Source organism: Acromyrmex echinatior, chromosome 5, assembly GCF_024713525.1.
Source record: "Acromyrmex echinatior isolate Ae372 chromosome 5, ASM2471352v2, whole genome shotgun sequence".
NCBI lineage: Eukaryota > Metazoa > Arthropoda > Insecta > Hymenoptera > Formicidae > Acromyrmex > Acromyrmex echinatior.
This window is the reverse complement of record NC_141856.1, coordinates 3,428,053-3,443,659: the sequence shown is the minus strand read 5'-3', so window position 1 is coordinate 3,443,659 and position 15,607 is coordinate 3,428,053. Positions and strand designations below refer to the sequence as shown.

The following is a 15,607-nucleotide window of genomic DNA, read 5'->3' as shown; positions in this document are numbered from 1 at the left end:
AGCACTGTGGAGATTGTCAGGGAACTAGGCATTAACCATAAAACAGTTTTAAATCATTTATACAAAGCTGGATACAAAAAGAAGCTCGATATTTGGGTTTCTCACGAGTCATGATAGACCGAATTAACATTTGCGATACGCTACTGAAACGAAATGAAATTGAGCCATTTCTGAAGAGAATGATAACTGGTGATGAAAAATGGATCACATACGACAATCGAACTCGCAAAAGAAATGGATAAAATAAGGAGAGAAGGCACAAGCAATCGCAAAACCTGGATTAACAACGAGGAAGGTGATGTGTGATTGTGAAGGTGATGTGGGATTAGAAGGGAATCGTTCATTATGAGTTATTATCGCCCGATCAAATAATTAATTTCGAACTCTATGAACAACTGGAGAGATTACTACAAGCAATTCAGAGGAAGCGGCCAGAATTTAATCAATAGGGATGTCGTCTTCCATCAAGACAACGCTCGACCACACACATCTTTGATAACTCTCGTAAAAATTGCGAGAGCTTGACTGGGAAGTCTTAATGCATCTAACGTATAGTCCTGACACGCACCCTCAGACTATTATTTGTTTAGGTTTCTGCAGAACTTTCTTAATGATATATATAAAGCTGGCTTCAAAAGAGGCCTGTGAAAATCACTTGAAGCAGTTTTTCGACCAGAAACCACAGAAGTTCTATCGCGATGAGATTATGGCTCTGCCCCAAAAATGGCAAAATATTAAGTGCAGTAAAAAGAAATCCATTATTTTTTCAATAAATGGCTTTAGTAATCTCTATCACGCGTAGACGAGATACTGATTACTAAAGCCATTTATTGGAAAAATAATGGATTTCTTTTTACTACACCTAATATTGAAAATAATGGAGCATATTTGGTTTAAATAAATTGATTTTAATAAACTCTTTAAATAACTCTAAGAAAAACACTTGAATTTTATTAAAAAACCGCTATAAACTTTTTCTTACACCCAATATTTGATGCAAACAATGTTATTGTAATAATTAAATATCGAAAAAATTCAAGTATATATTTTTTCCTTATATTATAATTTCATTTTAAAAATCAGTTACTTCTGACTACACATGCCATATTGTACAAAATATTTCCAAATAATATATGTATAATTATAATAATATAAGGTTAAATAACATAAAAAAATGGTTATACATTTATGATTCAAAGTATTGTCCATCGCTGGCGACTACTTTTTCCCATCTTTCGGGCAGCATACGAATCCCGCGTCGAAAAAACTGGTCATCTTTTGAGGCGATCCATGAATCGATCCAATTTTTTACTTCTTCATAAGACCGGAAGTGCTGGTCAGCCAGGTCGTGTGCCATTGATCGAAACAAGTGATAGTCAGAGGGAGCAACGTCTGGAGAATACGGCGGGTGGGGTAGGACTTCCCATTTCAACGTTTCCAAGTATGTCTTGACCACTTTCGCAACATGGGGTCGAGCATTGTCATGCTGCAAAATCACTTTATCGTGTCTCTCGTTGTATTGCGGCCGTTTGTCTTTCAATGCTCGGCTCAAACGCATCAATTGCGTTCGATATTGATCGCCTGTGATTGTTTCAGTCGGTTTTAACAGCTCATAATATACTACGCCGAGCTGGTCCCACCAAATACAGAGCATGATCTTGGAGCCGTGAATATTCGATTTGGCCGTCGACGTGGAAGCATGGCCGGGAACTCCCCATGATTTTCTGCGCTTGGGATTATCGTAATGAACCCATTTTTCGTCCCCAGTCACAATGCGATGCAGAAAGCCCTTCCGTCTTTGCCTTTCAAGCAGCTGTTCACAAGCAAACAAATGTCGTTCAACATCTCTCGGCTTCAACTCGTACGGCATCCAATTTCCTTGCTTCTAAATCATTCCCATGGCTTTGAGACGTTTTGAAATGGCTGATTGAGTCACTCCTAATGATCTTGCCAATTCTTTTTGATTTTGACAAGAGTCTTGATCAAGTAATGCCTTCAATTCTGCATCTTCGAAAACCTTCTCTCTTCCACCGCTATGCTGGTCTTCGACGTGAAAATCACCGTTCTTGAAACCACTTATGACACGTTCTTTCACTAATAGCGACTTCACCATAAATATTTGAAAGCATTCGATGAGCCTCAGTCGCAGATTTCTTCATATTGAAGCAGAAAATTAAAACCTCCCGCAAATGACAAGAATTTGGCTCGTAAACTGATATTTTCAATCGAGAATAACTTTATGATGCAGACACAAATCGACTAATGTTTCTTTTTGGATTATGTTGACAGATTCCCAAGTTTATTGTGTGACGTCTATGATCTATTTATTTCGATCATCACTTACCCCTAAAGCCATCTATACGAAAACCGAATGAGCAGAGTCATACACCTAATATATATATAAATATAATAATTGTTTGAGATCGGTAATTCGAACAGAAAAGCAAGAATTCTTTCAGTCGACCGACAGTAATTGTCATTGAACGCATGCATAAATTGAGCTCGTGATTTCATCTCGAGCATGGTCTAAATCCTCGATAAAAATCAGCGATTTCTTTGAGTTCTTTGTTTGAGTTCTTTGTTCTTTTTAAAAACAAGTCGTTACACGCAAACAAGTTGTCGTTACCGGCAACGGACAATCGAAAGTTCTAGAACGATTCAATTCGCGCACGCGAGCGCCGCGCTCCGACGAATACGTCACGCGCTGTCACCAATCCCACGCACGGATTTTCTGTCGCGCATGACTGTTACGTTGAACGTCGTTAGAAAAGAATCCAAAGCGCCAATCAATTTTGTACACCTAATGCCACGTAATAATTACGATTGTGGCAAAATTTTATTGGATTTTTCCCAAAAAAGAAAGCACTACGCCGTCGTCTCCAGGATGTAGCTGCGTGATCCGCGCCCGAGGCCACTTATTTGGTGGTGAGAGCTCGGAGCGAATGATGCATAGTGATCCAAGGCATGGTGGCAAAGCGTCCTTGGTCCATTTCGGTCTGGTAGCTAGAGTGTGTAAGTACTCGCGTGATCATCTCTGCCAGAAATGGTCTCGCATTCGCTGAATAAGTTGCCACCTGGAAAGCAAATTCTCCTTCTCGTCCAACAAGGACGGCTCAGGAATGGCCAGCAGTGGTGCCCCGATGAGCAGGTGACCTGGTGTCAGAGCCGTGAGGTCGTCGGAGTCGTCTGAGAGGGCATGCATGGGCCGGGAGTTCAGGCATGCCTCCACTTGTGCGAGCAGGGTGCTCTTTTCCTCGAAGGTGAGCCTGGTTTCGCCGATGGTTCGGCGCAGGTGATACTTAGCCGATTTCACGGCCGCCTCCCAGAGTCCACCAAAATGAGGTGCCGAAGGGGGATTGAAATGCCAATGGATCCCCTCCGATGTAGCTACGTGTGCGATCTTTCGTCCTTCTGCCGAGGAGGCTCGAAGCATCTCTCGAAGTTGCCGGTCAGCGCCCAAAAAATTGGTGCCGCAATCAGAGTAGATGTCCGTGCACAGTCCTCGGCGAGATGTGAATCGACGGAGAGCAGCCAGGAAAGCGTCGGTGGTGTAAGCTGAAACAGCCTCGAGATGAACGGCCTTGGAGCTAAAACAAATAAAGACGGCGATGAACGCTTTGTGAGTGCTGTGCCCACGCCCTTTGCTCGTCCTGATGAAAATAGGCTCGGCGTAGTCGATGCCCACGTGAAGAAATGGTCGTGCGGGAGTCACTCTTCCTGGAGGAAGGTTTCCCATCTTTGGTTGCGGAGTGGCAGCCCTCCACCGTGTGCATGTCACGCACTAATGCAGCCATCGCTTGACCACTGCTTGGACTTGTGGAATCCAGCGGGAGACGTGACCTCGAATCCAGTGGAGCGTGACCTTGGAATCGGACCACAAGATCACTGGCGTTGCAACTAGTTTTAGCACAGAGCGCGTGTGCACGAGTACACTTGACAGTACGGCGGCGGCGCAGAGTTCGAGTCGCGGGAGAGAAATAGAAATTTGATCGGCGCGACCTTGCTTTTGGCTGTCAACAATAGAGTCTTTGTTTGGTTGTTTGCGGTGATGCGGAGATACTTCACAGCGGCGTAACCTCTTTCGGACGCGTCTGCGAAGCCGTGCGATTCGAGTTGAGAGCTCGTGCCGAGCCAGCGGCCGACTCTGAGCTTCTCAAGCAGTGGACGTTCTTCCCAGAGCCGCTTCCACTTTCCAGCGATGGTTGACGGCAATGGTGTGTCCCAATCTGGCTGCTGCAGCCAGGCCGACTGTATAAGAATTTTAGCTTGAATGGTTACTGGAGCCAGCCATCAGAGCGGGTCGAAGAGTCGAGCGGTCTCCGACTGCAGACTTCTCTTGGTGAACGCGACGACGATGCGAGGAGGAACAGAGAAGGCGAATTCGTCCCTGGTTGGATACCAGCGCAACCCCAGCATTGAGTGGTTCTCTAGTTCCCACGACCGCGAGTCTCTGGTGAGACAGTACTTAGACGGAATGTCGCGAAGAAGCTCCTGGCAGTTGGCGGCCCACTTTCGGAGAGAGAACCCGCCCGCCATGCAGAGGTTGCGGACTTCGACTTGGAGAGCGATAGCATCGTCCTTTTCATGCGCTCCGGTTACATCGTCGACGTAGCAGTCGTGTCATAACGGATCTGCGCCTCGAGGGAAACGCGGTCCGTCGTCATCGGCGAGTTGACCATCGGCGTGATCGGCGGTTGAGCGGTGCACAAGGTCGGCTGGCTCATGATCTGCGGTGCACTGAAGCGAGTGGCGCTGTGCTGAGTTGCGGAGACCATCCCGGAGAATGATGGAGCATACCTCCGCTCCAAAAGGTAGCTCAATCGAGTCGTTCGCTGCGTAGTCCGGATCAGCCAATTGGAGCCCCTTTAGATGTGGCCACTCCATTCTGATCCTTGCGTGAGAGCCTTGGTAAAGCGAAAGACGTGGCAGAATAAAGGCTCCGACGGTGAAGTCGGTCTCTATTGTTAACGAGGTCACCTTGAGAGTCATCTTTCCCCTGCTGTGCCCGGAGCTTTTGCCGTTGATGCCGATGACTTCGATTGCGGATCGAGAGCGTGGCAAGCGTAGGCGCTGGACCAGAGCCTCGGAGATTAGAGAAGATTTCTGAACCTTGGTCGATGAGCCCGCGTGCGGTATGCCGATTGCCGTGACGATCCGCGATGGAAACTCGCGCAGTTGCGAGTAAGATAGTCTTGTGATTCTTGTCGCGGCGCACTGCCGTCAGTGAGCTGACCTCGTGAGATTTCGGTGAAACGTACGCGTCGTGTAACATTGAGTGGTGACGAGACTTGCACGTGGAACACGTCCTCGTCGACTGGCATTTCGCGAAGGTATGAGAGCCGAGACAGTTGAAGCACAGCTTGTGAGTTTCGGCGGCGGCCTTACGGTCGGCCGCGGATTTTTTCGTGAATTCTGCACACACCATCACGTGGTGTTTACCCTTGCATAGGACGCATTGTGAAGATTCGGTGTATTTCTTGACGTGATGCGAATTGGCAGATCGCGACGGGTTGTCGAAGACCTTGAGCGATTTTACTTTGGCGGCTTTGAGAGTTAGCGTTGGTCTCTCAAGACTTTCTTGGCCGTTCACGACACTGATCGCGGCGTTGTAGACGCGGCTAAGTTCCTTGGCGGTATCGCTTTTCATTTTCGGCACTGAGATGAACGTGCAAAAATTGGAGCGCGACAACTCCCGTTTATTCTCATAATGCTTGCAGAGCAGCGCCCACGCGCGCGAATAGTTGTCTCCGGTTACGGCCAGCGGGCGTATCAACGCCTCCGCGGGTCCTTCCAAGCAATGCTTTAAATAGTGAAGTCTCTCTACGTTTGAGATAGACGGATTGTTGCCAACGACAGACAAGAATATATTCCGAAACGATGGCCAGTCTTCAACCGCGCTCGAAAACGATCGGATTTTTGAGCGCGGCAGCGCCGACTTGGTAAAACAATCGGTTCCCGATTCACTTGAAGGAGCTGTACTTGATTTCTCAGCTTTGAGCTTTATCCGGTAATCGTCCAGCAGACTGTGCTGCTGCACGTACGTGTTTTCGGCGGAGTCAGCAAGTCGAGACGTATTGTACTTACTCTAAGTGAAGGCTTCCTTGTAATGTGCTCGAATAAGCTCATGGTGCCTTTCAAATTTCGTCCACAGCTGGTCGAGAAGCGTCGAGCGGACTTCGACAGCGCGGAGGGTGATGTTGACTATCCCCATTTTCTTTAGATTGGTCACTGACCTGGCCATGCGATCATGGATGTCACTCTGGGCGGTCAGCAAGGCGGCTATTTCGTCACTCATGTTTTTCTCGCGATTTCTTCTCTCTCTGCTTTTCTTGATAATGCGCGCACTGGACGCGATGCACTCGACACTGCGGATGCCGGCGAGAATCCGGCTCGAAGGACCAAAAAATGTGCGAGAGCGCACCGCGCGGAAAGATTCGAGTAAGAAAACGGCACAAGGTTGATATGATGCACGACAGTAAAGAGAACTCCGTTTCTTTGTAATTTAACAAAAGAATTTTCTTTAATATGCTCAGTTACGACGTCAAAAAATATAATTAATTAAATATTAGATTAACAGAATATTAAATGCGGTTACCTTTTCCAAATGATATTTTTGGAATCGCGGTAATGGAAAATCTCGGCGATTTTCTCGGCACTTCTCGAAAGATTCGTTTATAGCGATTTCACTAAACGGTTAGCACGGCGATTTTACGAAGCGAGATTATGATTCTAAGAACTCTAAGAACTGTTAGACTCTAAGAATTTTTACAAGTAAGAAGGAGGACGGCGAGATCGAAGCATTTATTGCTTTCGGCCTGAGCTTTCTTTTTTGGGAAAAATCCAATAAAAATTTGCCACAATCGTAATTATTACGTGGCATTAGGTGTACAAAATTGATTGGCGCTTTGGATTCTTTTCTAACGACGTTCAACGTAACAGTCATGCGCGACAGAAAATCCGTGCGTGGGATTGGTGACAGCGCGTGACGTATTCGTCGGATCGCGGCGCTCGCGTGCACGAATTGAATCGTTCTAGAACTTTCGATTGTCCGTTGCCGGTAACGACAACTTGTTTGCGTGTAACGAATTGTTTTTAAAAAGAACAAAGAACGACGAATCGATGATTTTAACGAGGATTAAGATCATGCTTGAGATGGAATCACGAGCTCAATTTATGCATGCGTTCAATGACAATTACTGTCGGTCGACTGAAAGAATTCTTGCTTTTCTTTCGAATTACCGATCTCAAACATATGAAGAAGGAATGATGAAGAAATTAGGGAAAAGATAAATTTTCAAAAAAATATATATATATTTTAATATAGATTTATTTATCTAATATTTAATATAGCATGTACAATATAATTTAAACCATAGACCACATAGTTTACATTCTATAATAGAATTTTTATCATAAATTTTGTGCAATGTGTTTATCGCGTTTATTAGTAATACAATTTTGTCTTAAAAATGTCTACAAAATATTTGAATTTTTCACTAACACCGTGCGTACATTGACTTAGTTTATAGTACGCATTGCCGAAACGCTCCTGTTTCCGCCGCGTTCTGCGTCCTTCCACGTGTTTTCGCCAAGCGGGTCACAGCACAAGTGCCGGGCGCTAATCTTTCCGGGGGCACGCAGGGCTCGTTATCCCCGCGAGGGGGCCTTATCGTGCCTGATTGGCGCGTGGCTCCGCGGTTCCGCTAATTGCGTCATGCTCGTGTCGCATGTCTTGGCGCGCAAAAGAGGTGGCAGGATCTTTTCGGGCTGCCTCGTGGCCTCGAGGCGCCTGTTCGGGGCTCTCGCCGTCCTTGGAGCGTAGAGTGGCCACCCCCGTCCTGCCATTCTAATCCTCGGTCCGCCTTGTGCCTGGAAGAGGATACGATAGAAGATGCCTTGCGACAACAAAAAAAGCGTAATAATGAATGATATCACCTGCGTGCGACCCGGGGTCGGGTGTCATGCGACGGATCCGTCAGCAGCAGTCGTCACTCGACTTCCATTCCTGGCCGTCCTCTTTCTTCTCTCTTCACAGTCCGGTAAGACGGCGTCAGTCTGTCAAGATCGCGAGAGTCGCCGACCTCTATAACTCTCGGTACGAGAATACACAGAAAAAGAGAAATAAAAACGGCAAAGCGAAACGCGTAAGACACGCAAATAATGTCACGAAAAAAAGCGCAGGTGCGTCCGCCCCCTAAAATGCGGAAGGACTCAGGACGCTAGACTGCACTCTTCGGTCGGGCCATGCGGCCCTTGTGACGGATGAAAATCGTCACGTCACAGTATATACTACCCTTGAAAACGTCTCACGCTATGAATTATTACGTTCCAATTCAACAGAATGAGGCGTGTGGAGACAGTAAATTTATTTAATTTTTATAAAATTTTGATTATATTAGGTGTTGGAATTAATTCGTAGCGTTTTTTTAATGAAAGAATGTTATTTATTTCACATGAGCATTAAAAAATACATTAATGAAAGTACTTCCCATCACTTTCTACTACTTTTGACCATCTTTCGGGCAGTGAATGAATACCGCGTCGGAAGAACTGTTCATCTTTAGATGAAATCCAGGAATCGAACCATTTTGTACAATCTTCGTAAGATGTGAACTTCTGCTCGCACAAGCTATGAGCTAATGATCGAAACAAGTGGTAGTCGCTAGGTGCAATATCAGGAGAATACGGCGGGTGCGGTAGCACTTCCCATTTAAGTGTTTCCAGGTATGTTTTTACCGGTTTTGCAACGTGTGGGCGAGCATTGTCGTGCAGCAAGATGACTTTATCGTGTCTTTCGAAGTATTCCGACCGTTTTTGCTTCAATGCACGGCTCAAGCGCATCAGTTGCCGTCGGTAGAGATCTCCAGTAACGGTTTCATGCGGTTTTAGCAGTTCGTAGTATATGACACCCTTCTGATCCCACCAAATACAGAGCAGGAGCTTTGAGCCATGGATATTGGGCTTTGCCACTGATGTTGATGGTTCGCCGGGCTTAACCCATGACTTTCTGCGCTTTGGATTGTCATAATGGATCCACTTTTCGTCACCGGTAACAATCCGATGCAAAAAACCTTTTCTTTTCTGCCGTTGAAGCAGCAGTTCGCACGTGAGAAAACGTCTCTCAATATCCCTTGGTTTCAATTCATATGGGACCCAATGTCCTTCCTTCTGGATCATGCCCAAACTTTTAAGACGTTTTCCTATTGTTGAGAAGTCAACTTCCAATGACGTAGATAATTCTTTAAGTGTTTGACATGAGTTTTCATTGAGCAGTGCCTGCAAATCGTTATCTTCAAATTTTTTCGGCTGACCAGGTCGCTCCTTGTCATCCAAGTCGAAATCACCAGCTTTAAAACGTGCAAACCACTTCCTACACGTTTGCTCAGCCAGAGCATGTTCACTATACACATCCACTAAAATACGATGAGCTTCAGCTGCCCTTTTGTTCATATTAAAGTAATGAAGCAAAACTCCCCGCAAAAACACTTTATCTGGCACAAATTTTGACATATTCAATGAATTATACAGTATTGTTATTTATGATTTCAAGAAAGGTTATGTACGGCAAATGACGTCCTATGATAGATGTTTACAATGTATACAGAACTATAGGTAACAACGAAATAGTGTACTACTTGTGCCATCTCTTGTAAAACGCTACGAATTAATTCCAACACCTAATACATTTTATACGTTATATATTTTTCTAAGATCTATTTACATGTTTTCTATTTTCTACAGCACATCTTCTCATACATCTTCGAAACCTCGATACTTCATATCTTGATGAGGAGATATGCATTGACATCGACAGCGTATAAGTTCTTGGACATCGGAGTCGTGCAATCTACATCTCATGTAGAAATTGCGATCTGCGACAATCGAGGCAACCTAATTCTGCTGAACATAATTCTGCCTCATGCTACATGGAAGGCGTTCATCGAAAGACGTGCAGATATTGATCGATTAACTGCAGTCAACTGTCCCATCATCATCATAACCGATTCAAGATCTGAATGTAGAACTTGTTAAAGTATATGATATGAAAAATGTAAAATTGTCATTGTATGACACATGCTTATACATGAAACCAACAACCGTACTCTTCTTATTTGCGAGACGACCAGGACGAGCACCTGCGGGGAAGTCACGGAAGAAACGAGCGTCACAACTGTACAGTCGCCGGTTTCCGAATCCGGGAGGCGTGGTTCTATCATAATTCTATTGGGCGTATTACAGTGAGCGCACATGGCATTGCTGTGCATTAGATTTCCGTGGGATTCGAGTGCGCGTGTCACCTCCCGGAACGATTCCTTATCGTCGAGATAATCCTACTGCGTCCGCCAAGGCCACAGCCTCATCATTCGTTGTAAGCTTTTGTCGCGGACTTTTTTGTATCGTAATATGTCGAGATTCCGTACTGTAATATTGTCGCGTATCTTGTTTTGGAAGCCTGTGTAGGATCTGCATGTCCATTAGAGCATCGGCCCTCTGTGTCATAGCAATTAATGATAATTTATGATCGCAATTAGTAAATGCGCGTATTTTGTCGTATCGAGATTCCGTAGTATCGAGTTTGCATATATCCTATCTTTCTCAGCTGAGCGGCGCGAAGCCCTGTGAGCGTGCACGAGGTCACGCCGTGTCCGCGTTATAATCATTGCCGAATTCCATCGTAGCTTAGAAGCGGCGAAGTCTTGTTCGAATAATTTGCGAGAACTCTGTGTGACGTGAGCTCGTGCCGCGGGAATCTAACGAGATTGATACAGCTGGCGTAAAACTGGGGCTCGTACGAAACCGTTGTCGCGCTTGATCAGAACTTATCGACACGATGTTGTCGACAGATGTAAATGCAAGTCGAAGACTTATTCAATATATGTGTTAATTTTGTTATTGTTAATTCTGGTATGCTTTATTGCCGTCCCTGTTCGCTTCTCTAAACGATCGGCTATCCTCGATCACGAACCGCCCGACTCTGCCATTTCTGAGGCTGAACTACCGGTTGAGAGCCTGTCGACATTCATAGCCCGCTAGAATATTGCGTAGAGAGAAATTCGCGCAATTTCGAGAAAGAGTGGCACGCTTACTCGTGCCTGGCGCCCAACTATTGTTTTGTGATTGTGTGTCGCCCTTAAGAGCGGCCGCGTGAAGATGCATTTCTGTCGCGTTTCGTTTAACGCCACCCGTCATCTGATCGCCTAAGAAAATCTTAGCTGTGAATGCGCGACGAAGTTGCGCCACGCTCGTGAGTGTGGTTGCAAATTTACTCTGATACAGTAAAAGCAATCTGCTCTATGTAGTAGAAGCGTCCACAGAGCGACTGATGTAATAAGACTTATGTATCATAAAATTCTTTTTTTAAATAGTGATCCCCACCACAAATTTCCAGAAGTTTTGTATTCCACTGAATCCTCAGAGTATGTAGTAAGCCAACTGACTGAATAATAATGTCACCATAAGTCTCACTAATTAGTGCTCACCATTTCACATTTTCCAGCAACATATCTAAGTTATCATTAAAAATTATTATTTTCGCATCAAGAGTTATTTCAATTTCGCTTGTGTGTGCAATTTTACTTTAATATAGATAATTACATTTTATGACATTGAAGTAATATAGGATGCGTCATCAAAATCCGGACAAATCGAACAATTTCTTTAAACAAAATTTTTAATGAAAAATTAAATATTACAAAAAATCTCTTTACATGGCACTTGGGAGATCCCTATAGAGCACAATTATTCGATATATCCCTCATTATGAATTGAATGACGGCTTTTATTCTCGGTCTGAAGTGTTCACACGTTGTAATATAGCGCTGTCCGACGAATGTAGTCTCAATAGTAGTCCTTAATGATGTCACATTGGAATGTCAATGTTACGTTTGTGCCGAGCCGACATACGTCATAGATCGCCACTCGTGAAGTTCTGAAAGTCGCGTTGCCAAGTGATATGTGGCTCTATTATTTAACAAAATCGGCAGATTTAGACGTGAACCGTCGCTGCACTCGGACGTGCCTCTCGATCCGCTTCTCATCGATCTGTTCTGAGCTTTACGTGTGTGTGTGTGTCCTGTGTTCATTTCATAATAAACTCTTCTTGTTCTTTCTATAATATCTGTGTTGTTCATTTCTGCGGGCCGGGAGTACGTAAACGCGTTCTCGAGAATGTTTCTGCGAGCTGGACGTCCGGACGTAACATTTTTGGGGGCTCGTCCGGGATCGTATAATGATTCATTATAACGAATATAATTCGTTCGTCAATCATTACGAAGAAAAGAGCTCTAATGGAGAGTCCGCAGGAAACATCAGCACAGAGAGAATTGGAACTTACGATGGAAGCGACAGTTCAATGAGCCGCTTCAGAGGAAGCTTTTTCCGTCGCATCGATGCTTCAAGCTGTTCTACAAGAGGTACAACAGCTGCGTGAGGAACAACTTCGTACAAAAGCAGAATTTATGGAGATGTTGCGACAACGGAACGCAAAGGTCGCACAACAGCAACGACAGGAGGAACTTGCGGCGACGTTGCGATAACGGAGATTGCGCAGCTTCAGGGAAAATTGTGAGGAATTCCTGCAAAGTTAAGTCTCTCTAATAATGTTTATAATAATAATCCACTCTTTCGCATCGATGGTCGTTCCGTTGTTGCTGCGAATGACATTGTCATTGTGCATGCCAAATCCTGTTGCGAGTGTTGTCAACTTCCCTGATTCCGTCGCGAGCATTGTCAATAGCACGAATCCGCTCGCGAGCGCTGTCAACTTTATTAACTCCGATATAAATGTCGTCGGTTGCACAAATATTGTGAATCATCGTGAATTGTCCGCACATTCGGGAGTGTCAATCGTTTCGATCCACTTGCGCTGCTTCGCGGGAAGGCATGCATAAAACTGAAACCACACATTTACGACGGAAGTGCGCCCTTACGCGAATTTTTCGCGCAATTCAATCTCATCGCGCGCGCGAATTGTTGGGAAGAGGAAACAAAGACCGCTGTTTTGGTTTCGTGTTTATGAGGCAAAGCGCGTGCAGTATTGGAAAGCATGCAAAATTTAAAAAACTTACAATTCGAAGAGTTAAAGTTGAAATTGGAAATGCATTTCGGAGAGACGCATTTCGTTACAAAACTATTATTCACAATTTACTAATAGAAAACAGAAATTCGGAAAAAATATCGCTTCTTTGGATTCTGACATAGAAAGGTTATCACACTTAGCTTATCCAGAGTGTCCCGATTCGATTTGCGATAAAATCGCATGCACACAATTTGTTTCCGCTCTTTCCGATGAATTCGTAAAAAGGGTTCTCAAAATGGAGGGAATAACGTCGTTAAGGATAACAATTGAAAGAGGGAAGGCAAATGAGAAAAGAGGTGAATAAAATTATTATAGAAATGGAAAGATAAGGGGTAATTAAGGAATCCACCAGTCCATGGACCTCGCCATGGTACTAGTTAAAAAGAACGATAATACAATAAGATTGTGTGTGGATTATCACAAAATTAACGCAAATACGATAAAAGACTCTTACCTAACCTTTACTAAGGATAGATGGTATTCTCGACCAACTATCAGGTAACAACTAGTTTTCTACCTTGGATTTGAAAAGTGAATACTGGTAAATTAAAATTCGCTCAGAAGATAAAGAAAAGATGACTTTTTCAATTAGTAACGGATTGTGGTAGTTCAAAGTTATGCCTTTCGGTCTTTGTAATACCCTTGCTACATTTGAACAATGGAGCAGATTTTGAAAAGTTACCTTTTCAAAATTTACTCAGTTTATTTTCATGATTTGATTATTTTTGGTAAAAATTTTGAAGAAATGTTGTTAAAACCTAGAAAAGATCGTTTGAGGAAAGCAAACTTGAAAATTAACTAACAAGGGAACCTCTCGAGGTGTCAAACTCTAATTTTAATGAAACTTTGTGAATTTGTAGCTTACATAAAGAGATGAATTTAGAAAATATCAGTTGTGACTGAAAAACGTTTGAAGAGGTGAAATCATTCCTTACGTGTACAGCGATTTTCAGCTTTTTCCGTTATGTCTCGAAAACTATTTGAGATATGAAAAAATGTTTTATACAAAAGTTTTACAATAAAATTATTTGTATTCACTCGTGTTTTTAGAACAATTATTTATTAATTTTTTGTCAAAATTTTCAAAGATTGTTAAATAATTATTCTAAAATATCATTGTCGTGAATAAATAGAGGTAATTTTATTGTAAAACTTTTGTATAAAACATTTTTTTATATCTCGAATAGTTTTCGAGATATAGCGGAGAAAGCTGAAAATCGCTTCACATATGAGACCTGATTTCACCCTTCAAATTCTATGTTGCAGCAATTTTCATAACTTTTTAAAAAAATTATTATTTTTAAAAATATTTATTATAGATAGAGGTAATTTTATTATGAACCTACTTGTAAGTAAATGTCTGTCCCAAGAAAATGATAAAATGCAATCATTTTCACATCATCTGTCATAAGGATAGCATGGTGTGCTTTTTTTATAGTGATTTTCCTAGTAGGCCTATTCCACTCTAATTTTTTTATACACGAATTATTCCAAATGCCGTCATTCCTCTCTTGACTACTTTGGAACATTTAAAAAATTATATTTAAAAAGATTTATTATTATTAAAAAAATATATTATTATTATTATTATATAAAAATATATTCGCGCGAGTAATATTTAAAAAATGCTTATCAGAATATTATAAAATTACAACATCCTTTTCCTCATTTTTCTCAATACGTCATTAATTTAATAATGCAGTTAAATCATTTAACTCAAGAAAATGTTTTAATTGACTCTAATCTAATTTATTTACTTACATTAATGTGAACGTTGCTTATATTGAAATTAAGTACAGAAATGGGAATCATCGGTGGGGTGTCGCGTGCAGGCAGATCACCGCCACCCAACCCAGAGAATCCCCTGCCCAGTTGGAATGGCTCTCCGGAATGCGGAGTCAGTGGCGATGGCCTCTCCTCCACTCAGCGAGGCACTGCATGAGCATGCTTTGTGTCCCGGCCGAGAGGTTGGTCTGAGCGAGGGCGCACGACATTATTCGGTCCCCCACTCCTCGCCCACCCCAATATCCATATTCTCATCAGTATGGTCATCAGCGGTCGCCGTCGCGCCTTTATTCAGTACCGGGAACGAGGATGTTTCCGGCACGGCAGCCATCTCGACATCAGCAACGGTGGACGGCACCGCTGCCGCCGTCGCTGCCACCGCCGCCGCGATAGTGCTACTTCCCTCCTCGCCTAGGCAGGAGGGAGTTTGTGGACGCCCTGGAGTCTCTGGGGGAGCATATTTGCAGATGCTCCTCCAGGCCGATTTTGGTGGGAGGGGACTTTAACGCCTACTCGGTGGAGTGAGGGTCTCCGACTCCAGGGGAGACAGCACCCTGCAATGGGCGGCGGGACTCGTCCTTTTGAACAGAGGCCGAGTCAGCACCTTTGTGGGGCCGCGGGGGGAGTTCATCGTCGACCTGACGTGGGCGACCCTCGCGGCGGCTCTCAGAGTCACCGGATGGCGCGTGAACGCTGGTTCCCTCGGTGAACAGTCCGATCACTGGGTCATTAGGATGGAGCTGT

General features: G+C 43.8%; 1 pseudogene; it reads left to right on the top strand.

Moving 5' to 3' along the window:
- The first annotated feature begins 12,832 nt into the window (after positions 1–12,832).
- Positions 12,833–13,729, top strand: LOC147909690 (uncharacterized; annotated as a pseudogene).
- Positions 13,730–15,607: the final 1,878 nt, after the last annotated feature.